This window comes from Procambarus clarkii, chromosome 4, assembly GCF_040958095.1.
Source record: "Procambarus clarkii isolate CNS0578487 chromosome 4, FALCON_Pclarkii_2.0, whole genome shotgun sequence".
NCBI lineage: Eukaryota > Metazoa > Arthropoda > Malacostraca > Decapoda > Cambaridae > Procambarus > Procambarus clarkii.
Genome location: NC_091153.1, coordinates 20,953,513 through 20,981,414, shown reverse-complemented (window position 1 = coordinate 20,981,414; position 27,902 = coordinate 20,953,513).

Sequence of the window (27,902 nt, the reverse complement as noted above, 5' to 3'; positions counted from 1 at the left end):
GACCACACAGTGAAGATCAAAAACCAGCTACAAGCTCACCCAACATCCTCACCTCACAGGATGGCCAGTCATACATGGAATTAGGAGAGAACAAAATACTTAATGCTGATCTATTAGCCTCCACTGGCAAAATCTGGGTGCAGCACAAGAATATCTTCCAATATTCCTGAGTGCATGAAGTAATTACAGAGCTCAAAATACCTCATACCATTTGGTATGAAGTTACTGATAACAGGACAATCACAGATATAGTGTTGGAGAGTATGTTCTCTCAAGTAGGACTGAAAACAGATGTTTTTTTTCCACCAAGAGGGCTATAAACCCATGGATCCGCCTACCCGCTGAAGCCGTAAATGCCAAATTCCAGCTAAAAAATATCATTAAGACAATTGGCGGGCCCTTTAACAAGCCGCCGGCTTTCTGTCCTCTTCGAGGTCACTAGATAGTTAGTGGCCCTTGGGTAAATTCAGTAAATATATACAATAATTGTCAGCGCATCTTCCGAGCAACAAGGACAGCTACACAGTATCTCTTAGAATTACGTAGGTAAACAACAAATGTAACATATTTGTTTACTACAATGTCGGTGCTGGCTGTAGAAGTTGAAAAAACATTGTTTTACTTCGAAATATACTAATTTTATAAGAAAATTCGACGTAAATAGGAGGCAGTAGAGCTTCGATTTGCCAGCGCTAAATCTTCAATATGAAGAATGTTGCTGCTCTCTGATTGGCCAAACGAAACACAGTAGTGACCTCTATCGACACGCAGGTGAACCAACAATTTTCTTCCTAAGTATACCTTATTGAATCGCACCTAAGCATCTTCTTAGGGCGCACTTAGGAACCTTCGTAGCAAACCCACTTATGAAGAAATACACAGAGCTTCCTGAATCTAGGTCCTGATCTCTAACCCTGTCTATGGAGGACAAAAGAAAATGTATATATGCTGGTTAGCATTGTAAATGTGTGGCCACGTCTGTGGTAGAAAATAATAAAAAAAAAATAAATAAAAAAAAATAAAAAAAACTCTCACTCTCCCACAGTCTCCCACACTTACCTACACTCTCACCCCCCGACAATCTCCCACATACACTCCCACTCACTCTCCCACACCCACCCACACTCTCACATCCCCCCACACTCTCACACCCCCTTCCACACTCTCACACACCCACCCACACTCTCTCACATACTCACACACTCCCACACACCCTCCCACACTCTCTCACACACTCCCACACTCTTACACACCCTCCCACACTCTCACACACCCTCCCACACTCTCACACACCCTCCCACACTCACTGACACACTCCCACACTCTCACACACTTTCCCACACTCTCACACACCCTCCTACACTCCCCCACACTCTCACACACCCTCCCACACTCTCATACACTCTCCCACACACTCAAACACCATCCCACACACGCACACACCATCCCACACTTACCCACACACTCTCACGCCCCTCACACAATCTCATACCCTCTCTTGCACCCTCTCATACCCTCTCATACCCTCTCTTGCACCCCTCTCATTCCCTCTCATACCCTCACACACTCTCACATACTTCACACACCCACCAACACTCTTACACACCCTCTCACATCTTCATACACCCTCACACACCCTCCCACACTCTCACACTCCCACCCTCACACACCCTCTTACATTCTCACGCACCCTCTTGCAACCTCACACACTCTCAAACACCCTCATGCACCCTCTCACACCCTCTTACATTCTCACATACCCTCACACACCCTTACACACTCATGCACCCTCTTGCACCCACACACACCCTTACACACTCTCATGCACCCTCTCTTACCATCACAGACCCCCTCACACACACTCACACACCCTCTCACACCCTCACACATCCACACATACACTCACACCCTCATACACACCCTCTTATACCCCTCACACTTTCTTTCACCGGTTGAGAGACGGGACCAAAGAACCAAAGCACAACTAGGTAGTTGCAGGGTCTACGATTTTTTTCATTCCATTTAATCTGTTATCATTTTTTTGTCTATAAATTTTGCAAGTATTTACCTCCTTAAAATTTTCTTAGATTAAGGACCTGCCCGAAACGCTGCGCGTGCTAGTGGCTTTACAAGACTGTAATTACCATAATTGTATCCTCACATTCCTTATGTACATACTTGTATATGCATAAATAAATAAAATAAAAAAACGATTTGATTGACGGAAATTAACGTATTTAATACGTTCTAAAAAGACTTTATATAATTAGTTACATTGTCACCTTTCTGCTACCAAATAAAAACGTCAGAAAACGTTTTTTGTTTGCTGGGATGGATCTAAAATCAACTGCACTAAACTTTTAAGCACTTTTCCCATTATGGCCTTCTGGAGGTAAATGTCGACCCCAGGATGTTCCACTCCATACTGATTAATCCCCCTAATTGAAGATGAAACAGGAAACCGCCAATTAGACATATTTCCCCGAATATGGATCCCCAGTTATGAATAAGAGGGATGAATTTACTATTAAATGTGGCTTACTGAACTAGAACAAGGGAAGATCTATTGAAACGATAAAGAAACTTACAGGGAACCCATGGTGTTATTGTCTACAACTGCGGATCTCGAGATCCGCAAAATCATGAAAAACAAGAAGGGAACTCACTAAACACGAATATATGAATAATCAAATTTATTAAAACACAAATTAGTTATAAATGAACACTCCTTAGCTGACAATATCCTAATTTAGGCAAATGACATAACGTTATTAAACAATACGTTAACATTCAGACTTTTACCTCACCCCCTGCAAAGTTCTGGGGCAGAGGTCGTGACCTTGACCTCCCCACCCCCCAGGGAGGAGACACCTCCAGTCGCTGCCCAAACCACACTGACCTTAGCCTGCTCTCTCAAGCTGAGACTGACCTAGGCTAAGTTGCCAAATTAATCTTCAAGGATGATTAACAAGATTAATCTTGTACTGATCGCTGAAGGCGACTTAATCATCATTCCAAAACAACTGGAAAATTACCTAAATACTAAATTATTGAATACAATATTGAATGATGAGTTGAATTTCTCTACCTTCCTGAATTAACAACAAGTTGGAGTCTTGGAGCAGAGGGAGGGTGAAGGTGGAGGGTGAGACCAGCCTCTTGCTGACGACCTGACCTAATCTAGGCTGGTGTTGCCAGTCCTTACATGAGTCGTCTGATCTTGAACTAAAGAAGAAATTTGATTCTTTATTCATGTATGACGTTAAATTAATCTACGTACGTGACAAAAGAGGTTATTTATTACAGTTACTTTAAAACATGAATTTCTCAAAAAAGAATAATTTAAATACAAGGAGAAGCTGGTGACCCTTGCTTACACACTTGTGCTCTAATTCCTCAGGGATGAACCTTTTCCAACTTTCCAAGGCAGAACTACCACTCAACTGCATATAGGCTTCATACATTTAAAACTTTATAAGCAAATTGTCAGGTCGCTAAACTAAATGATTACCAATTCTCTTGATCTGTTAAAGTGAACCTCCTCCCCCCCTCTCTCCAAGCTTCTCTCTCTCTCTCTCTCTCTCTCTCTCTCTCTCTCTCTCTCTCTCTCTCTCTCTCTCTCTCTCTCTCTCTCTCTCTCTCTCTCTCTCTCTCTTTTTCTCTGACACATACACACACACACACACACACACACATATGTAAATGATATGTTTACAGGAGTGGAATCATACATGTCAATGTTTGCGGATGACGCAAAATAGTTTCAAAATAGTTGCGGAAATTCGTCAATTTCTCGGGACATTGAAGGAGTATAGAGGCTAGATCATAGTATTTGGCCTCTCGCAGTGTGTAGCTAGCAGGGTGCAACATAGCATAGTCATATCGCTAGTGATAGTGCGAAGATTTAGCGAAGAAACCAAAAGTGGAGCTAGGGCATCACCCGTGCATGTAAGTGTGTGACCTGACCGGGTGGGACGACCCGCCGTGGAGCTACCTGATTGTGCTGTTGAGTGGTGACTGTGATCAGTGGTACAGTGAATTAGTGAACTGTCACATAACGATACAGTGACTGACTCCAGAGCTTTGTGTTGAAAGAGAAGAACGACCTCATCAATCTACCAGCACTTAGTGAATCACCTAGTGGGAGACAACGACGGATAACCATCGTCATCATACATCGCTCATCTGGTTGTGTGAGCGGGAGGCAGACTGGTATGTACCCCTCTCTGGTCAATTAATCAGGTGTACAGATTGAGGTAAAAGATTATCAAATTCTCGTTCAGGATATCATATATATTTAAAAATCTCAGAGTGGCTCATTTAGGCAGAGGTAACGCATAAGGGATATCTTGACACATACACGCACACAAGTGTGCACACGCTAAAACAGACACACACACACGCGCACACACACACACACACACAATTGTCCAGTCAGGGGAAAAGGCATTAACACCTGGGATAGGACCTTACTATCCCCCCCCCCCCATCTTGACCCCATCATCGGACCTGACCTGACTTAGTCGCCATCTCCCCCCCCCACCCCCAGTCCCCCGCATCGCCCATACACACACTCTTCCCCTCCCCACTCTCCCTCTCTCCCACTCCCTCTCTCCTTCTCCCACTATCTCTCTCCTGCTCTCTCTCTCCTGCTCTCTCTCTGCTGCTCTCTCTCTCTCCTGCTCTCTCTCTCTCTCTCTCTCTCCTGCTCTCTCTCTCTCTCTCTCTCTCTCTCTCTCTCTCTCTCTCTCTCTCTCTCTCTCTCTCTCTCTCTCTCTCTCTCTCTCTCTCTCTCTCTCCCTCCCTCTCTCTCTCTCTCCCTCCCTCTCTCTCTCCCTCCCTCCCTCTCTCCCTCCCTCCCCCTCTCCCTCCCTCCCCCCTCTCCCTCCCTCTCTTTCCTTCCCCCTCCCTCCCCCTCTCCCTCCCTCTCTTTCCTTCCCCCTCCCTCTCTGCCCACACACACACACACACACCTCACCCGCTCTCTCCCACACCCGCTCTCTCCCTCACCCACTCTCTCCCTCTCCTCTCTCTCCCTCCCGCCTCTCTCTCCATCTCCTCCCCCCCCTCCCCTTCTACTTTCTTCTCACTTCAGTGGAAGGGTCGGATCCCCCCCACCCATCCATTTATCTCTCCCTTTATCACTCCCTTTCTCTCTCTCTCTCTCTTTCTCTCTCTCTTCCTCTCTCTCTCTCTCTCCCTCCCCCATCCCAACAGGGTCAAGCATGGCAGCCAGAGGTCCCAGGGGAACAGGAAAGAGCCAAGGTGACGAGATGAAGGAAATGTTCGCCCAGTTTCTGGAGGACATCAAGAGTGAGATGCAAGAACTGATGCAGGAAATGAAGAACGAAATAAGCAACCTGAAAAGAGAGCTGACAGCATCAAAGGAGGAGATTAGAGCCCTCAAAGAAAATGGTATCGAGGCTGAGAATCAGAAAACCACCCAGGGAGAAGGTGGTAATAGTTTTCTGGATGAGAATGCCACAATAAAAGCAACATTTGCGGAAATACTAAAAAAAAATAACTCTGAAGTAATGACTGCAGTGATGGAGGTGGCCATGAAAGCAGCCACCTCGCAGGAGGTGGTACGCTCCACTAGCCAACTGCTGGAAAGGAACAGATCAGTGGTTGCTGTGGGTATTAAGGAGCAGGAAGGATCTAATAGGACAGAGTTGAGTGACAAGGACAAAGCAGCAGTGAATGAAGTACTAAAGGCACTAGACATGGAAGGGGCTGAGCATAGCATTGAGAAGGTTTTCAGGCTAGGCCGGTACAACAAAGACCGAGACCGAATGATAAAGATAGTGTTTGCAAACGAGAACACAAAGGAGAAGATCCTATCAAGGAAGAGCTCCCTGAAAAACGTGGGAAAAGTAAAAAATGTATTCCTCCAGAGAGACATGACAAGGGAGGAGAGAGACGTGGCGGCAGAAGCAAGGAAGAGGCGCAGGGCGAGAGGGGAAAACCAGGAAGTCACAGCTCCCAACCCAACACCCCCAGAGGCGAGGGGGGAACCCACAACCAGCTACCCAGTAACACCAGAAGGGAGGACAACCCTGCCTCCCTCCACTGCATAGAAAACCCCCCTACCCCAAACCCTCCTTGCCCCCACTCAAATGTTCAGCAAAATCTCCCTCCCCCCACACCCAATCCCCACCCTTCTACCCCTCCCCTCCTCCCGAGTCCTCCCTCCCCCCCTTTCCTTCCCGTCCACCCTCCCCTTTCACCCCATACCCTCCCTGTCCCTCCCCCTTCACTGGATCCCCCGCCCCTCATCCCAGTATCCTCTGAGACCCTGTTATCCACCTCACAGGTCCTCACACCCATGGAACAGCCTCCCCCACCAGCAGAACACTCACCAAGGAGGCGATTTGAGAAGGGACAGAAGAAAGTGAGCCTCAAAGCGATGTACACAAACATAGATGGAATTACAAATAAAGCAAATGAGCTTGGAGAACTGGTACTAGAGGAAAACCCAGACATAATAGCCCTCACAGAAACAAAGATCACGAAAACGATAACAAATGCAGTGTTCCCACAGGACTATTATGTTATGAGGAAAGAGAGGGAAGGAAGAGGTGGGGGTGGTGTAGCTCTGCTGGTAAGACAAGGCTGGGATTTTGAGGAGATGGATATTCAGGGCTGCGAAGGTTTCAGTGACTACATAGCAGGTACTGTAACAAATGGAGGGAAAAAAATTATAGTCGCAGTCATATATAATCCACCACCAAATGACAGAAGACCTAGACAGGAATATGATAGAAACAACATGGCCACCATTAACATAATAGAAAGAGCAGCTTCTGTTGCTAGCAGGAATGGATCTGGACTACTAATTATGGGAGACTTCAACCATGGGAAGATAGATTGGAAGAACAGAGACCCGCATGGAGGACCAGAAACATGGAGAGCTAAGCTGCTGGACGTGGCAACAAGAAACTTTCTAAGCCAGCACACCAAAGAACCAACAAGAATGAGAGGAGAAAATGAACCAGCAATGCTTGATTTGATATTTACCCTAAATGAATGGGATATAAGGGAAGTTAAGATGGAAGCGCCCTTGGGAATGAGTGACCACAGTGTATTGAACTTTGAGTACCTGGTAGAGCTAGGACTTATCTCCCCCCAAAAAGAACTAGGAATCAAAAGGCTGGCATACCGAAAGGGGAATTATGAACAGATGAGAAGTTTCCTAAGTGAAATACCTTGGGACACAGACCTCAGAGACAAGTCTGTACAGGGTATGATGGACTATGTTACCCAAAAGTGTCAGGAGGCAGTAAACAGGTTCATCCCGGCCCAAAGGGAAAAATCCAAGAAGCAACAGAAGAATCCATGGTATAATAGGGCATGTATGGAAGCGAAGAAACTGAACAAAAAGGCGTGGAGGAACTTCCGGAATAACAGAACACCAGAAAGCAGAGAGAGATACCAGAGAACCAGGAATGAGTACGTCAGGGTGAGAAGAGAAGCAGAGAAAAATTTTGAAAATGATATAGCAAACAAAGCCAAGACCGAACCAAAGCTACTCCACAGTCACATCAGAAGGAAAACAACAGTGAAAGAACAGGTATTGAAACTTAGAACAGGCGAGGACAGGTATACAGAGAATGACAGAGAGGTGTGTGAGGAACTCAACAAGAGGTTCCAGGAGGTCTTCACAATAGAACAGGGTGAGGTCACTGTGCTAGGAGAAAGGGAGGTAAACCAGGCGGCCTTGGAGGAGTTCGAAATTACGAGAGAGGAGGTCAAGAGACACCTGCTGGATCTGGATGTTAGAAAGGCTGTTGGTCCAGATGGGATCTCACCATGGGTACTGAAAGAGTGTGCAGAGGCACTTTGCCTGCCACTCTCCATAGTGTATAGTAAGTCACTAGAGACGGGAGACCGACCAGAAATATGGAAGACGGCGAATGTGGTCCCAATATACAAAAAGGGCGACAGACAAGAGGCACTGAACTACAGGCCAGTGTCCTTGACTTGTATACCATGCAAGGTGATGGAGAAGATCGTGAGAAAAAACCTGGTAACACATCTGGAGAGAAGGGACTTCGTGACAAATCGCCAACATGGATTCAGGGAGGGTAAATCTTGCCTTACAGGCTTGATAGAATTCTACGATCAGGTGACACAGATTAAGCAAGAAAGAGAGGGCTGGGCGGACTGCATTTTCTTGGATTGTCGGAAAGCCTTTGACACAGTACCGCATAAGAGGCTGGTACATAAGCTGGAGAGACAGGCAGGTGTAGCTGGTAAGGTGCTCCAGTGGATAAGGGAGTATCTAAGCAATAGGAAGCAGAGAGTTACGGTGAGGGGTGAGACCTCCGATTGGCGTGAAGTCCCCAGTGGAGTCCCACAGGGCTCTGTACTCGGTCCTATCTTGTTTCTGATATATGTAAATGATCTCCCGGAGGGTATCGATTCATTTCTCTCAATGTTTGCGGACGATGCTAAAATTATGAGAAGGATTAAAACAGAAGAGAAGTGTTTGAGGCTTCAAGAAGACCTAGACAAGCTGAAGGAATGGTCGAACAAATGGTTGTTAGAGTTTAACCCAACCAAATGTAATGTAATGAAGATAGGTGTAGGGAGCAGGAGGCCAGATACAAGGTATCATCTGGGAGAGGAAATTCTTCAGGAGTCAGAGAAGGAAAAAGACTTGGGGGTTGATATCACGCCAGACCTGTCTCCTGCAGCACATATCAAGCGGATAACATCAGCGGCATATGCCAGGCTGGCCAACATACGAACGGCATTCAGAAACTTGTGTAAAGAATCATTCAGAACTTTGTATACCACATATGTCAGGCCAATCCTGGAGTATGCAGCCCCAGCATGGAGTCCATATCTAGTCAAGGATAAGACTAAACTGGAAAAGGTTCAAAGGTTTGCCACCAGACTAGTACCCGAGCTGAGAGGTATGAGCTACGAGGAGAGACTACGGGAATTAAACCTCACTTCGCTGGAAGACAGAAGAGTTAGGGGGGACATGATCACCACATTCAAGATTCTGAAGGGGATTGATAGGGTAGATAAAGACAGTCTATTTAACACAAGGGGAACACGCACAAGGGGACACAGGTGGAAACTGAGTGCCCAAATGAGCCACAGAGATATTAGAAAGAACTTTTTTAGTGTCAGAGTGGTTGACAAATGGAATGCATTAGGAAGTGATGTGGTGGAGGCTGATTCCATACACAGTTTCAAGTGTAGATATGACAGAGCCCGATAGGCTCATGAATCTGTACACCTGTTGATTGACGGTTGAGAGGCGGGACCAATGAGCCAGAGCTCAACCCCCGCAAACACAACTAGGTGAGTACACACACACACACACACACACACACACACACTCTCTCAACCTTTCCCGCAGCCTTTACGAGGAAAGGCTGCGGGAAATGCACCTTCCGACACTGGAAGACAGAAGAGTAAGGGGAGACATGATCACACCCTACAAAATCCTCAGAGGAATCGACCGGGTAAACAAGGATAAACTATTCAACACTGGTGGGACGCGAACAAGGGGACACAGGTGGAAACTAAGTACCCACATGAGCCACAGAGACGTTAGAAGGAACTTTTTCAGTGTCAGAGTAGTTAGCGGATGGAATGCATTAGGCAGTGATGTGGTGGAGGCTGACTCCATACACAGTTTTAAATGTAGATATGATAGAGCCCAGTAGGCTCAGGAATCTGTACACCAGTTGATTGACAGTTGAAAGGCGGGACCAAAGAGCCAAAGCTCAACCCCCGCAAGCACAAATAGGTAAGTACAAATAGGTGAGTACACACACACACACACAACTAACACAAGTATGTGAATACAACTCTCTCTCTCTGTTATACTCAGTTTGTATGTCCATTGAGACATAACCAATCACAGGCAAGTAGGCCTGTGACGTCATGCCAGACAGACAGTTACCAGCCGTGCTCCCAGCAGCAGGCTCAGTTCTCCTCACAGACTCAGAGTAGGTGGACCTCGGCTGGCCAGTTATACACATATTTGCCTCACTCAATAAATGTACAGAAGCGCCTACTGTGTCTACATTCAACCCAGCAAGGCGACGAATACTGGTAGCAGCAGTGGGACCCAGAATTTTTTTTCCGGATACGAAAACTTCAAGTACCCAACATCGCCTCGTGTTCCAGCCGCCACCGCCATCAGCCGCCTCCATAAGCCGCCATCCTGCCACCCACGCATCAAATATTGTGCCAGACTGGGGTCCTGCCATCAACTACTACTCCAGGCCAACGTCTCAGCAGTAAGGGTCAATAATTTCCTGTTTGAGTGTTCAAGCCACTGCAATCGTCGTCAGTCATCGTCGCAAGTATCAACTGATCATCGTAAGTGTTGTACTGTTCCTTGAGAATATTTGGTGGACTGCAATTGTTTGACTTAAGTGTCGCCACCCGCTCACACACCTCGCCACGTTGCCACATCGACACCTCGCCACCTCTCACCATCGCCACAGCCTCCTGCTACACCACTCTGATGTAAACTCCAGCCTCGAACATCGTGTTTCCTTCGCCATCATCGTCGTCGTCAGAATTTATCTTCGCGCTTCCAACATCATTCCTAGTGTGGGGTCTCAGAAGCTTCGCGCCATTGCCGCCAGCAACGCTGCCGTCGCACCAGTTTGTAAACAAACTTTCACATGTGGCTCTTCACACGTCTCGTCACCTTTTTCGGTTTGGCCATTGTTATATTGCAAATCCTGCAGCCCTGAGTTAAGTAATTATGAGCTAAGATATCGTGTGTTATGGTTTAATGAGGTTTAACATAAATATATCCACAATATCTTATGAATTAACCATTCAGTGACTTGTTAAATATTGGAGCTAGTTCAGTACTCCACTCCCAAAGTTTCCCTGAGTGATTTCAACATTCCTGTTTCTCTCAGTAATTTCATTAAATATTAATTGTGCTACTAGAGTGTTATTGGTAAATTCAAATTCCAGTGAAGTAAGAAATCCTTGTTTAGTAGCAGTTAGGGATTTGTACAATATAATTTTTTTTAATTCCTCCAGGCCTAAAATTGAAATTTATTCCTTCAACATTTCATATTATAATTTTTACCATAGCAGTTATATACATTCCTGTGTCCAGTTTATGTGCTACATCCATATTTCTTGCATTGCCACTTGTTGTGCTGAATCATTTTAATGAAATTTTGGAATTGCACTTTGCAGTTTTTATTCTAAATTGCTGTGCTTAGCCAGGGTTTAATTAATTTACATGCTTCTAATCCCAGCCATATTCATACCAGATTGCTAATTTAATTCACAATTTTGCTTGTTCTTAATTATTTGTGCTAATTTAATTCACAATTTTGCTTGTTCTTAATTATTTGTTGCCTAGCCCAAATTAATAATTTTATTTCTGCCATTTTTTTACTTTAGCCAAGTTGATATTTTTTTTGAGTGTTTATTTTTGTGTATACTATTTCTGATGCCTGGTGCACTTAATTATAATCTGCGTTCAAACATTCCTTCCACGGCTGTGACAATGCCTACCACTGTTGAAACCCCCTCAAACTCAACGGGAACAGTTGCTCATCCCAATGGCCAGAGATCAGCTCAGGAAATGGCTATTCCTCTTTTTGTTGGTGAATCCCGCTTATTAGAGTCATGGTTTAGTAAGATTGAAGCGAAAACAGTTGCACGTTTTTCTAAACCTACTGATGCCGAATACTTGGCAATTGCACGGTCAGCTGTGGACACAACCAAAGGTGATGCACGTTTTGTTGTTGATGAGAAAGCCATTGTTAGCCACCAGTCTTGGTCTGAATTTAAGGATTTCTTTCACCGGCGCTTTGTTAACAAAGGAGACCTTGACCCGTATAGGTTAGTCAAGAAAATTGCCAATGCCACCATGCAGCCTGGTGAATCGTTTAATGTGTTTACTAGCCGTCTCGATCAGTATCTGTATGCCTTAGTGTCTGCTATGAATAGTTCGTCTTGGTTAGATAAAGACAATAATCTCTCCCCTGAGGCTATGGCCAAAATGATAGCATTTGGGACTTTAATGCATTTTGCCCCAGAACATACTAAACCGATCATTGAGAAACAAAAATTTGGTGTTAAACATGAAATTGGTGAAGTGTTTGAGGCTATTAACAATGCTGCCGATAAACTAGCTCCCCGAAGTGCTCAACTGTTGCCACCCTCTGATACTGTAAATGTAGTAACAAGCTCTCAGCATCCTCCCACAAACTCTCAAAACTCTTGGTTGCAGAAGCGTACCCATGCTCGTAGCCCCCAGTCAAATTCGCCGCCTCATAAATTGCCAAAACGCCATAGTCCACAACCATCCACTCCCTCATGTTGGCATTGTGGTAAGAGTAACCACCTCGCAAGGGACTGTTGGTCCGCCCCTAGATCATCACCTCCTAGACAATTCTCTCGGTCCCCTCGTCAATCAAATCATTCTTGGCTCCCATATTGCACGTACCATAAACAAGTTGGTCACCACACTGTGGATTGCAGAGCTAGGCAAAGGACATCCCCACCTCGTAACTCTCACGGTCAGTCTTGGCGAGGCGCACAGCGTCCAAGACATTATCAGAACTCACGTAATTACAACTCCCAGCCCAGCTATAATGCAACTTCGAATTATAATACTCGGCCACAGAATGCTGGAGTTCAGAATGTTCACTCCATGTCGTCGGGAAACCCCCAAAGCCATCCGCTAACCAATTCAAGCTAGCCAATCCTAGTGCCCTCCCTGTGTATTCAGTAGCTAACCAAAATAGATTTGGACACTTGACAGAGGAGGACACTGACTCTAGACCAGTTGTAGATGTTGACGGAACCACAGTGAATTTGACACAGACGAGACGCAGATATCCCAGACAACATAAGTCACAAGTAGTAACTTGTCCAGTCTCAAGTGATGGTCCCCTTGTCTCAGCCATTGTACATGGTAGAGTTTTAAAAGTTTTTCTTGACTCAGGTGCAAAAATTAATATTGTCAAGCCTTCAGCTCTTAGAGACATTGAAAGTAGGCACCCTACTACAGTAAGGAAGTGCCCCATACCTTTTCTAAATGGTGTTTCAGGAAATAAAGTAAAAGTTCAGGGTGAAATTGACCTTCCACTCAAGTTAAATTATGTCACATTGTCTATAACATGTTTAGTTGTTGACGTTATTCATTTTCCTGGAGACATCCTCTTAGGTCTGTACACCATGATTGATGAAAATATTGCATCGTTTCCCCATCGTTGGAACATAAGTATTAAAGACCACATCATACCCTTGTGTAGCATGTATCGAAAGGGCCATGAGTTCAACCTTCAATCAGACTACGTTAATTTTGTTGACACCCGCCTTGCTAGCGTAGGTTTGTCAGATCATTGTCGTGGTAGCATACCCGAGAAAACAGGCACTCGTATGAAGCATCGTAGTTGTGCAGTTGTTAAGGAGAATGAGTATCGGGACTTTCTGGAAGGGGACGCCCTAACGAATTCTCGTTGTCTCGCTCGCCTGGCAGCTTCCATCTCTGAAGTCAGTGGTTCCATGGCTACTGACACTGCTGCACCCTCATTCTCTCACCAGAATAAGAGTTAAGGTTCAGGGAGTGCCTGAGTTGTCGGATGTGATTGCGGAAAGTGAAACATGTAAAGTGAATGGTACGTTTGTTGAACCCTCCTGGCACACAGTGCAGGATGGTACTGTTACATTATTTATTGCAAACACTAGTAATGCCGACATCCATCTCCAGTCTGGTACCCATGTTGTAGATTTTGCCCATTACTCGTTACCGGTGCAAGTTGTGGATGATGTCTCCATGGATCATACTGTTTGTACTCTCACACCAGGAGAACATGGATCTCAGCCAGAGGTGCAAGCGCAACACCTCAGTCCTACTGATTTTCCTGACTCTGTAGCTCAGCTTTTGGAAATTTTGAACAGGAATAGAGCCGTTGTTGCTCTACCAGGAGAAAAATTAAGTCTCACTCCTCTTATTACACATAAAATTCCCCTTGAACAAGGAACTACGCCTATTTATGTACCAGCTTACCGTCTTCCCCATTCTCAGAGAGCAGAAGCCGATAGACTTGTAGAGGAAATGTTACAAAGTGATGTAACTGAATCGAGTAATTCGCCATGGAACGCTCCATTGATTCTTGTACAAAGCGAGATGGGACTTGGAGACCTGTAATCGATTATCGCAAGCTTAACAGAGTAACGATACCTGATCGTTTCCCACTTCCAGTTCTAAATGATTTGTTGCAAAGTATTGGTAGAAATAAAGTATTCTCAACATTAGATTTGTTGCAGGGATTCTGGCAAATCCCCCTTGATGAGGGAAGTAAACAATTGACAGCCTTTAGTACTCCCAATGGTCATTTTCATTTCAAAAGAATGCCATTTGGTTTGCGGAGTAGTCCAATAACCTTTTTACGGCTCATGACAAATCTATTTCGTAGATTGATAGGAAGTACTCTTCTAGTTTACCTTGATGATCTCATAATCATGTCGCAAGATGTTCAGACTCATTTCCAGAACCTTGAGAAAGTATTTGCAAAGCTCACTGAAGCTAATTTAAAAATAAAGCTTGCAAAATGTTCATTGTTAAAGCAGAAGATTAATTTCCTAGGTCATACAGTTACACCTTCAGGTATTACATTGAATGAATAAAAAATTATTGCTGCGCGTGATTTTCCAACACCTCGTACCGCAGAAGCGGTAAGACAGTTCACAGGTCTTGTAGGATTTTATCATTCATTTATTGCTGGATTCTCTATTATAGCCGCTCCACTTTATAAGTTGCAAAGAAAAGATGAATCCTTTGTTTGGGGAGAGGCCCAGGATCAGTCATTCAAAAAACTCAAGTCAGCCTTGATTTCATCACCTGTCCTTAGGTACCCAGATTTTTCTAAACCCTTTACGTTGGTTACAGATGCTAGTGATATAGGTCTAGGTGCTGCATTACTTCAAACAGAAGGTCACTGAGATCACGCAATAGCTTATGCTAGCCGTATATTATCTAAAGAAGAGAAAAATTATAGTGCAACAGAACGAGAAGCCTTGGCAGTTGTCTGGGCACTTAAACATTTCAAGGATACAATTTATAATTACCCAGTTCATGTTCTTACAGATCACCAACCATTAATTCCCTTGTTCAAAAATATGAATCCAGTTGGAAAGTTTGCTAGATATTTGCTCACAATTCAAGAATTCAATCCCACATTTGGTTATATTCCAGGAAAGCAAAATGTTGTAGTCGATGCGTTTTCTCGACACGTAGCTGCAATTCAGTTAAATTACCCAGCATTAGATGCTACAGTAGTCGAGACTGAACAAAGACAAGACCCCATATGGGCAGTAGTCATTAAATTTTTGACTAAGCAAGACACTCGCCCGATTCATAAACCGCCAGTACCATTGAAAGAATTAGTGATGTTAGACAATTTACTGTGTAGAGTAGTAAAGCTAGGGACAGCCTTGAGGAAATGTTGTCAGTTAGTTGTTCCAGCTGTCTTGGTACCAACTGTGTTAAAAATTATCCATGATGCTCCTGCAAGTGCACATCCAGGAAAGGATCGTACACTCCAAGGTCGATTGAAGTATTTTTGGTCAAAAATGGCTAAGGAGATTGCTCATTATGTTGACAGATGTTTAACTTGTTTACAGCACAAGGGACATGTTTCAGGACCGAATCCAATTCAGGTGTACCCAGCGACTAAAGCTCCTTGGGAACGAGTATCAATGGATTTATTGACAAATTTTGTGGAAACAGAGAAAGGGAACAAACATTTGCTTGTAATGGTCGATAATTTTTCACAGTTTTGCGAACTAGTTCCTATCCCGAACAAAACAGCAGAAACTATAGCCAGAGCATTCCATGACCAAATAATTTGTAGATATAGTATGGCTAAAGTAATCCTTTCAGATAATGGTCCAGAATTCAGTAATAGTATTTTAACTAGCTTGTGTATTTATATAACATTAAAAAATGTAGTATCATGCCTTATCATCCAGCAAGTAACGGACTAGCCGAACGTACTAACAGGAAAGTGTTAGATGTCTTGAGAGTCACGTTGAATTTTGATAACAACAATTGGGATGATTTTATACCCTTAATTCAGTGTGCTATAAATTCTTCAATAAATGTTTCTACAGGTGATACACCTCACGTTATTCTTTATGGTACAGATAAGATCCTCCCTAATGAATTGATTAACGTACCTCCTACTCCCTTATATAACGCAAATGATTTTGTTCAAGTGAAGCGTAGACAAATGCAACAAGTATTCAAGAAAATACGAGAACAACTGTCCAAAGCAACAGCCGAGTTCACTTTAGCAAGGAATGCAAGAGCTAAACCCAGTAAAATAACTATTGGATCTGTAATAATGATACTTAACCAACACAGGTCTGGCCCTATGTACAAGTTAACTAAGAAATTTTTGGGTCCATATAAGGTAACCGAGCTTATAAAAGGTAACAAGTACAGACTTAAAAACTTAGTAACAGGAGAGTATATAAATGAACATTTAGACCATATGAAGTTAGCTAAAATGACTGTTGACGAGACTGATGAGAAAGATGACAATGAACTTACCCAGACAGATCCTTCTATTGGGACACCACCTTCTGTGGTTGACAGACCACTTGATGTTCAGCAACCCCATACTAGCACTTATAATCTTAGATCTAGACCTCTCGTTTCAACCATGCACTCACCACATGTCCATTGGCTAGATGTTAACGAGGTTATCTCTCAAGATGATAGTTTGTCACATGAAGTTTCATCTGTTCCTGACCTTCAGTCAGAGCCAGAGTTGTATAGTGCTCTGGATGAGCTAGGTGTAGATATCCGCAGAATTTATAATTGAGTGCACTCTTCAGCTTTGCTGTTTGTTTTGAAAAAAAAAATTCATTTGCAGTATTTCTACCACATGTGTCTTATTATTACCATTATATATAATGTATAGTTTTTCTTAACTTTATTTTGTTATAAATTAAATGCCATTGTTAAGTCTACTGCCATTTGTATTTTTACAGTGCTTGTCATAAGAGTTTATTAATGTTCTAGAAACCACATTGAGGCCAGTGAATCCTGACTGCTATCACGCAGATGTTAGTCTTCTTGTTCCAGGTCTTGTATATAGCTTGTAAATATATTAAACATTAAATATATTGTACATTGGTCTTGTAAATATATTGTACATTGGTCTTGTAAATATATTGTATATTTCAGAAAAAAAAGAAGAAAAAAATCATTATCTAATCTTAAAATTCATTTGTGGTTGTTAGGTCAGAACTTTGTTCCATTAATGTAATAATTGTTTAATTTTGTATGGTTTTCAAGCACATGCCATTGACACATGTTAATAATTTTGTTTAGGCAATACCTTGAGTTGTATTGTTCATATCTGATAAGTAGACATACACATGTTCTTAATACTCTGGTTTAATTAAAGCATTATTACCATGATTTTTCACACCTGATCTTCTTTCAATGTTTATTATGCAAATTTCACATGTAAGCCATTATTGAATGCCACCGAGGTCCTTACAGTATCATTGTAACTATATAGCTAGCCATAGCTTGTCGACAAGGGACGTCGACTTGGTAGCGTGTCCGAGCGGTGTTATACTCAGTTTGTATGTCCATTGAGACATAACCAATCACAGGCAAGTAGGCCTCTGACGTCATGCCAGACAGACAGTTACCAGCCGTGCTCCCAGCAGCAGGCTCAGTTCTCCTCACAGACTCAGAGTAGGTGGACCTCGGCTGGCCAGTTATACACCTGTTTGCCTCACTCAATAAATCTACAGAAGCGCCTACTGTGTCTACATTCAACCCCGCAAGGCTACGAAATTTCTCTCACTCTCTCTCTGGTTGATACCTGGTTGATGGGGTCCTGGGAGTTCTTCTACTCCCCAAGCCCAGCCCGAGGCCAGACTTGACTTGTGAGAGTTTGGTCCACCAGGCTGTTGCTTGGAGCGGCCCACAGGCCCACATACCCACCACAGCCCGGTTGGTCTGGCACTCCTTGAAGGAAACAATCTACTTTCCTCCTGAAGACGTCCACGGTTGTTCCTGTAACATTTCTGATGTTCGCTGGTAGGACGTTGAACAACCGCGGACCTCTGATGTTTATACAGTGTTCTCTGATTGTGCCCATGGCACCTCTGCTCTTCACTGGTTCTATTCTGCATTTTCTTCCATGTCGTTCACTCCAGTACGTTGTTATTTTACTGTGCAGATTTGGGACCTGTCCCTCCAGTATTTTCCATGTGTATATTATTTGGTATCTCTCTCGTCTCCTTTCTAGTGAGTACATTTGGAGAGCTTTGAGATGATCCCAATAATTTAGGTGCTTTATCTCATCTATGCGTGCCGTATATGTTCTCTGTATTCCCTCAATTTCAGCAATCTCTCCTGCTCTGAAAGGGGAAGTGAGTACTGAGCAGTACTCAAGATGGGACAACACAAGTGATTTGAAGAGTACAATCATTGTGATGGAATCTCTGGACTTGAAGGTTCTCGTAATCAATCCTATCAATTTTCTGGCTGACACAGTACTTGCTTGGTTATGCTCCCTAAACGTTAGGTCGTCGGACATCATAATTCCCAAATCCTTGACATGCTGTTTTCCTACTATAGGCAGATTCGATTGTATTTTGTACCCTGTATTATGTTTAAGATCCTCATTTTTGCCGTATCTGAGTACCTGGAATTTATCACCGTTAAACATCATGTTATTTTCAGCTGCCCAATCGAAAACTTTGTTAATATCTTTTTGTAGTTTACCAATGTCTTCAGCAGAGGTAATTTTTATGCTGATTTTTGTATCATCTGCAAAGGATGACACGAAGCTCTGACTTGTGTTTTTGTCTATGTCCGATATGAGAATAAGGAACAGCAGTGGTTCAAGGACTGTACCTTGAGGTACTGAGCTTTTAACTGCGCTCGGACTCGATTTTACTTGATTGACTGTTAATCTTTGTGTTCTGTTCGACAGGAAATTGAGTATCCAGCGTCCTACTTTACCAGTTATACCTATTGACCTCATTTTGTGTGCAATCACTCAATGGTCACATTTGTCGAATGCCTTTGCAAAATCTGTGTATACGACATCTGCATTATGTTTTTCCTCTAATGCCTCAGTGATTTTGTCATAGTGGTTAAGTAGTTGCGAGAGGCATGATCATCCTGTTCTAAATCCATATTGGCCTCGATTGTGGAGGTCATTGGTTTCCATAAATCTAGTGACCTGAATCCTGAGCACTCTCTCAAATACTTTTATTATGTGGGACGTTAGGGCAACTGGTCTATAATTCTTTGCCAATGCTTTGCTACCACCCTTGTGTAGAGGAGCAATGTCTGCTGCTTTAAGCGCATCTGGTATCTCCCCTGTGTCCAAGCTCTTCCTCCATACTGTACTGAGTGCCTGTGCTACTGGTACTTTGCATTTCTTTATAAATATTGAATTCCATGAGTCTGGACCCGGGGCTGAGTGCATGGGGCATATTGTCAATTTCTCTTTCAAAATCTGCCACGCTTGTGCTGATATCAGTTATATTTACAGGTGTTTGAGTATCATTCATAAAGAAATTGTCCGAATCTTCCACTTTTATGCTGAGTATCAGAGTGCTAAACATGTCCTCATACTACTTTTTTTAGGATTTCACTAATTTCTTTGTCATCCTCAGTGTATGAACCTTCACTAATACGAATAGATCCAATACTGGCAGTGGTTTTCGCTTTTGATTTAGCATATGTGAAGAAATATTTTGGGTTTTTCTTTATTTCTTGAATTGCTTTCTGTTCTAGTTGCCTTTCTTCAGTCTGAAAGGAATGCTTCAGTCTCTGTTCGATTTCTTCGATCTCCCTGTTTAAATTATTTCTTCTTTGTATGGAGAGTCGTGTCTGCTTAAGCATTTCCGTTAATTTCTTCCTCCTTTTGTAATGTCGTCTGCGTTCTCTTTCTACATTGGACCTCTTTCTGGCTTTCCTCAAAGGAACATGTTTCAGACAGACTTCATATGCTTCAGAAGTCAGTTTTTCTATTCCTTGTGTAGGATTTTTATTTCTTAGAACATTTTTCCATTGAATGTTTGTAAGTTCCCTGTTTATTTTCTTCCAGTCTATCCTCTTATTATTAAAATTGAATTTATTGAATAGCCCTTCTCGCTTGTTGTTTCTCTTGGGCCTACTACCGTTATTAATGTTAGTTTGCACTTCAATGAGCTTGTGGTCTGAGTACGTAGTGTCTGAGACAGTAATGTATCTGATTAGCTCCTCATTGTTTGTAAATATTAGGTCCAGCTGGTTTTCGTTCCTAGTTGGTTCTGTAATCTGCTGACTGAGCGAGAATTTGTCACAGAATCTCAGTAGTTCTCTGACCTGTGGTTGGTTATTTCCAGGTTGACTTCCTGCTATAATGTTATTGTTTACTCTTTTCCATTTTAAACTGGGTAGATTGAAGTCTCCAAGGAAGATGTCTGGTACTGGGTTTGCTAGGTTATCAAGGATATTCTCTATTTTGTGAATCTGTTCAGTGAATTCCTCAACTGTTGCATCTGGAGGTTTGTATATTAAAATAATAAGTAGATTCATATTTTCTACCTTGATTCCAAGTACCTCTACCACCTCATTGGACGAGTTCAGGAGCTCTGTGCATGCCAGCTCCTCTTTAATATACAGACCTACTCCTCCACTTGACCTAATTACTTTGTCACATCTATATAGATTATAATTCGGACTCCAGATTTCACTATCCATGTGGTCTTTTGTGTGGGTTTCTGTAAATGCACCAAATATTGAGCTCGATTCTATTAGGAAGCCATTTATGAACTTAACTTTATTTCTCGATTTTGGTTTCAAGCCTTGTATGTTTGCAAATATGAATGATTTCCCACATTGCGTGTCACTTCTGGTGGGCTTTGGTAGTTTTCCCCCCCCACTCTACCCAGGTCCAGGGTGTGTTGTTTTGGAAGTGATTCGTCCAGTTTTGGTAGTAGTGCGGGTGTTGTGTGGTGTAGTACCTGTGTGCTTGTTGATAATTTGTATTCCAGTCTTGTGGATATCTCCCTTCCCCTCTGTAATCCGGCAGTGGTTCCATCTGACTGCTCCTCTCTCTTATATTTTCTACTCTGTTTCTGCCTTCCTCTAAAAAATTTCCAGTAGTGTCATATTGATCTTCCCATCTATAACGCTGGGTACCTGTCACGTGGAATTCCGGACACTGAAGATTGTAGCATTTTTTGTCGCTAATTGAAAATTGACATAATTTAGGGTGAAAGTATCTACACCCTGTTCCAAAACGGCATGTACCCCTCGCCAACATGTTCCTGCATTTTCGAGGATGCAGAAAATTGCATTTTTGCTCCTAATTTTCCATATTTGCATATTCCTTTAGCGTAGAATTTGCAAATATATATATATTTTTTTTGAGATATATACAAGAGTTGTTACATTCTTGTACATCCACTAGTACGCGTAGCGTTTCGGGCAGGCCCCTGTAATACGACCCCCGCCGCGAAGAATCGTTTTTTCATCCAAGTACACGTTTTACTGTTGCGTTAAACAGAAGCTACAGTTAAGGATTTGCGCCCAGTAAATCCTCCCCGGCCAGGATACGAACCCATGACAGCGCTCGGGGAACGCCAGGCGAGTGTCTTACCACTACACCACGGAGACTGTTGAAGTTTTGTTCAGGTTTTGCGTTTTTCAAGGTATTTATACCTGTGTCTGTCTTGTCTATCTCTTTATTGGAGCCATCTTCGTCTTTCGTCCCAATTCCTTCATTTATGCACTCTGTCTCACTGTTGCTCTCATTGTTTATATTACCTGGCTCTAGAATATTGCTGTTATTTTGTACCACAATACCCTCTTCCCCCACATTACTGTTGCGGTTCTCTAAACTATCTGTTCCTGAGTTTTGGTCGTTATCCAATGTTGTCTTTACCAGTCCGCATATATCACTGGTAGCTTTTCTGTGAATGAAAATCGTTGTGACTTGGGAATGTTTTTCATCAGTTTAGTTATGTTCTCCAACATTAATCTGTCATCTTTGAAAACCCAGTAAATTCCTTGCCTTTTTGTGCATCCTGGAGATAATTCTGCACAGCCCAGGTGAAATCTTTTGTTACAGATGCAACAAATCTCTCTCTCTCTTTCTCTCACACACACACACACACACACACACACACACACACACACAGTCAGTCTTGTCTTGGGTCTTGGGTCAGCTTTGATCGTGAGCAGACGTGTAGGGTCAGCGGTCGCGTTAACCAAGGGAACAATAGGGTTCAAGGGAGCGGGTGTACTGTGCAGTGAGAATCGGGACAGTGTAAATTGAACAGTGGCATTGTTATGCAACACATTGATCAGATCTCGTGGTGAATTATCTTAGTGAATTTAGAGAAGATAGCTAGTGAATATCGACTTCTTGAGGAAGCATCAGTCGCATCAGCCGGGACACAAGTGGAGACCTGAAGACCTCACAGGATTACCGACGACACGCCGTGTATTCACCTAGAGTGCTTGTGGGGGGCTGGCTGGTAAGTGTCTCTCATAAGTCTCCAACAGTGTACAAGGTTTATATAATATCATATCATAGACACTATTGCATTCCATTCAATAATACAATCGTAATAATACAATCGTGGTAGACAGGTAACAGGGACAGCAACTGTGAGCTCACTGGGAACCCAGATAAGCCGCTAATCCTCCCCCACCCGCCGTAATCTGAAGACTACACCTCACCCATCTCTTAACCCACCATCTCACTCTCCCAACACACTCCCCCCCCCCCACCACCACTCCCACTCTCCCAAAACACTCCCACCCACCACCACACCCACTCACACTAGGACTATTCTTGCTCTCTCTCTTGCTCTCTCTCTCTTGACAAGGGCAACATGGCAGGTGGACGCAACAGGGACACAGGGAACAGCCAAATTGATCAAACGAGGGACATATTAACCCAAGTTCTGGAGGGATTCAGGAAGGAGATGCAGGAAATGAGGATTACAATTAACAACCTGCAAAGTGAGCTGACATCAGCAAGAGAGGAGATCAAATCCCTCACAGAAAAAAATAAAAAGACCAAGCATCAGATTATCATCCAAAGGGAAGGTGGGAATGTTACATTGGAAGGAAATGCCTCTGTACCTGAAACATTTGCAGACATACTGAAAAAGAGCTCAGAAGCAATGGACACAGTGAGGGAGGTAGCGATGCAAGCAGCCACCTCACAGGAAGCAGCAAGATGCACCACTCAGCTGCTGGAGAGAAAAAGATCAGTGGTAGTTGTAGGCATAAAAGAACAGGAAGGATCCAACAGGCAAGAATGGAATAGCAAGGATAGAGAGGCAGTACAGGGGCTACTGAAGGGGTTACAGATGGGAGGGGCTGAACGAAACATTGAGAAGGTTTTCAGGTTGGGCTGGTACAACAAGGACAGAAACCGACTTGTAAAGGTGGTGTTTACAAACGAAACCACGGAGGAGGATATTCTCGAAAGGAAGAGTCGACTGCAGCATGTGGAGGGATACAAGAAAGTATTCCTGCAGAGGAACAGGACGAAGGAGGAGAGAGCCAGGGCAGCAGAGGCAAGGAGGAAGCGCAGGGAGAGAGGAGCAAACCAGGAAATCACAGCCCCCAACACAACAGTCCTAGAGACAAGAGGCGAACCCAAAACCAGCATCCCAGCCACACCAGAGGGGAGGGCAACCCCACCACCCCCCTCTGCATAGAAACCCTCCCTTCCCCTCACCCTACCTGCCACCACCCAACCCTCCCTCCCCCCGCCACCCCATTCTTACCCTTTCATCCCTTCCCCATTCCCATCATGTCCCCCCTCCCACCTTTCCCCCCTGTCCCCCCTCCCCCTTCATCCCATACCCTCCCTATCCCTCCTCCTCCCTCACCCCGTATCCTCCATGTCCCCCTTATCTCCTTAACCCACACCCTACCTGTCCCCCCTTCCATGAAACCCCCACCCCTCACCCCAAACTCCCCTGAAACCCTGCAAACCACCTCACAGATCATTTCACCCACGGAAAAGCTTCCCACACCAGCAGAATGCTCGCCAAGAAAGGGACAAGAAAATGAACTGAAGAAAGTGAGCTTCAAGGCAATGTACACTAACATAGATGGAATTACTAATAAAACAAGTGAACTCGGAGAATGGGCACTAGAAGAAAACCCAGACATAATAGCACTCACAGAAACAAAGCTAACAAACACCATAACAAACGCAGTGTTTCCACAGGGCTACTATGTAGTGAGGAAAGAGAGAGAAGGGAGAGGAGGAGGTGGTGTAGCTTTGCTACTAAGAGAAGGTTGGAGTTTCGAAGAGATGGTAATTCAGAACTGTGAAGGTTTCAGTGACTACATATCAGGCACCATAGCAACTGGAGGACAGAAAATTATAGTAGTAGTCATATATAACCCCCCACCGAATGTCAGAAGACCCAGACAGGAATATGATAGAAACAACTTGGCCACCATCAGTATAATAGAGAGAGCAGCTTCTGTGGCTAGCAGGAACGGTCCAGGCTACTAATCATGGGAGACTTCAACCATGGAAAGATAGATTGGGGGAACAGAGACCCACATGGAGGCCCAGACACATGGAGAGCTAAGCTGCTGGATGTGGCAACAAGAAACTTTCTAAGTCAACACGTTAAGGGACCGACAAGAACGAGAGGAGGGGATGAACCAGCCTTGCTTGATCTGATATTTACCCTAAATGAGTCGGATATAAGGGAAGTTAAGTTGGAAGCCCCCTTGGGAATGAGTGATCAGAGTGTATTGAGCTTTGAGTACCTGGTTGAGCTAGGAATTATCACCCCCAAAAAAGAACTGGGAAACAAAGGGCTGGCATACCGAAAGGGAAGCTACGAGGAGATGAATAAATTCCTATGGGATATACATTGGGACACAGAACTCGGAACCAAGTCTGTACAAGACATGATGGACTATGTCACCCAAAAATGTCAGGAGGCTGTAAGCAGGTTTGTCCCAGCCCAACAGGAAAAAACAGAGAAGCAAAGGAAGAATCTGTGGTTTAATAGGGAATGTATGAAAGCAAAGGAGCTGAACAAAAGGGAATGGAGGAACTTCCGTAATAACAGAACACCAGAAAGTAGAGAGAGATACCAGAGAACCAGGAACAAGTATGTTAGTGTGAGAAGAGCAGCTGAGAAAAGATATGAAAATGATATAGCTAATAAAGCCAAGACCGAACCAAAGCTACTACACAGTCACATCAGGAGGAAGACAACAGTGAAGGAACAGGTGATGAAACTTAGGGTGGGCGAGGACAGGTACACAGAGAATGACAAATAGGTGTGTGAAGAACTCAACAAAAGGTTCCAGGAGGTCTTTACAATAGAACAGGGAGAAGTCACGGTGCTAGGAGAGGTGGCAGCAAACCAGGTGACCTTGGAAAGGTTCGAAATTACAAGAGATGAGGTCAAGAAGCACCTATTGGAGCTGGATGTGAGAAAAGTTGTTGGGCCGGATGGAATCTCACCATGGGTATTGAAAGAGTGTGCAGGAGCACTTAGCTTGCCACTCTCCATAGGTATAGTAGGTCACTGGAAACGAGAGACCTACCAGATGTATGGAAGACTGCTAATGTAGTACCAATATTTAAAAAGGGTGACAGACAAGAGGCACTGAACTACAGGCCAGTGTCCTTAACTTGTATACCATGCAAGGTGATGAAGAAGATTGTGAGAAAAAACCTAGTAACACATCTGGAGAGAAGAGACTTCGTGACAACCCATCAACATGGGTTCAGGGAGGGTAAATCTTGCCTTACAGGCTTGATAGAATTCTATGATCAGGTGACAAAGATTAAGCAAGAAAGAGAAGGAAGGGCGGACTGCATTTTTTTGGACTGTCGGAAAGCCTTTGACACAGTACCCCATAAAAGGTTGATGCATAAGCTGGAGAAGCAGGCAGGAGTAACTGGTAGGGCGTTCCAGTGGATAAGGGAGTACCTAAGCAATAAGAAGCAGAGAGTTACAGTGAGGGGAGAGACCTCAGAATGGCGTGAAGTCACCAGTGGAGTCCCACAGGGCTCTGTGCTTGGACCTATCCTGTTTCTGATATACGTAAATGATCTCCCAGAGGGTATAGACTCATTCCTCTAAATGTTTGCTGACGACGCCAAAATTATGAGAAGGATTAAGACAGAGGAGGGCAGCTTGAGGCTTCAAGACGACCTGGACAAGCTGCAGGAATGGTCGAACAAATGGATGTTAGAGTTTAACCCAAGCAAATGTAATGTAATGAAGATAGGAGTAGGAAGCAGGATACCAGATACAAGGTATCACTTGGGAGATGAAATACTTCAAGAGTCAGAGAAAGAGAAAGACCTGGGGGTTGATATCACGCCAGACCTGTCCCCTGAAGCTCATATCAAGAGGATAACATCAGCAGCATATGCCAGGTTGGCTAACATAAGAACGGCCTTTAGAAACTTGTGTAAGGAATCTTTGAGAACATTATATACCACATATGTCAGACCAATCCTGGAGTATGCGGCTCCAGCATGGAGTCCATATCTAGTCAAGCATAAGACTAAACTGGAAAAGGTTCAAAGGTTTGCCACCAGACTAGTACCCGAGCTGAGAGGTATGAGCTACGAGGAGAGACTACGGGAATTGAACCTCACTTCGTTGGAAGACAGAAGAGTTAGGGGGGACATGATCACCACATTCAAGATTCTCAAGGGAATCGACAGGGTTGATGAGCTCCAACCTTAGACGTACATCTATATTGTCTGATATGTATTGATCTAGAGTTTTTATATCCAATGCCAGGGGAAAACACATGGACAAACCACAACTTTTTAAGTCAGAAATAATTTTTTATTCTTGGCACTTGCTCCGGTAAAATAAGTATTAGTGAATTCATTAATGATTATACCATCATCTTCATTCCAGTCCCTATGAAAGGCCCCAATTCTCCCCAAGGAAGACATTTTTGAGGGTGGCATATGTCATGTTTATAGAAAACGGTACCATCCGTTTGTATGTGCTGTGGCTCAGATGCCAGAGACGCCAGGAGAAGGTAAACAGAGAGCGTACAGGACGCTACCAGCTTGGAAGCAGCTAGTCATGTAATCGTTTATAAGTTTATTTATTTATTTATTTATTTATTTATTTATTTATGCATATACAAGAATGTACATAAGGAATGTGAGGATTCAAATATGGTAATTACAGTCTTGTAAAGCCACTAGCACGTGCAGCGTTTCGGGCAGGTCCTTAATCTAAGAAAATTTTAAGGAGGTAAATACTTGCAAAATTTATAGACAAAAAAATGATAACAGTTACATGAAATGAAAAAAAGATGAGAGAAAATTGTAGATACAGTATATTAAAGCAAATAGGTAGCTAAGATTGATTGTAATGACAGCTTGAATGGTAGTTGACAACAAATTGGTAGGCACAATACAGCAGAAACAATATAAGATTGATTGCAATGACAGCTTGAATGGTAGTTGACAAAAATTGGTAGTCACAATACAGCATATGGCTAGCACATAAAAGAAGACAGCAATGAACACAATGATAAGGTTGTTTGATATTACATAAAAATTAGGAGATTGGGTAACACTAGGTACAGAGCAAATTTAAAGCTCAGTGTAGGAGACTAAGAAGATGAAGTTAGGTACTTTTCGGTTTTGCTTTTAAATAAGGCAAAAGTTTTACAGTTTTTCAATTCACTAGGGAGTGAGTTCCATAGACTAGGACCCTTAATTTGCATAGAGTGTTTACACAGATTAAGTTTGACCCTGGGGATATCAAAGAGATATTTATTTCTGGTGTGGTGATAATGGGTCCTATTACATCTGTCCAGGGAGAGTTTCAGAGCATGGTTTGCATTTAAGAACAGGGTTGTGTAAATGTATGTGAGAGTT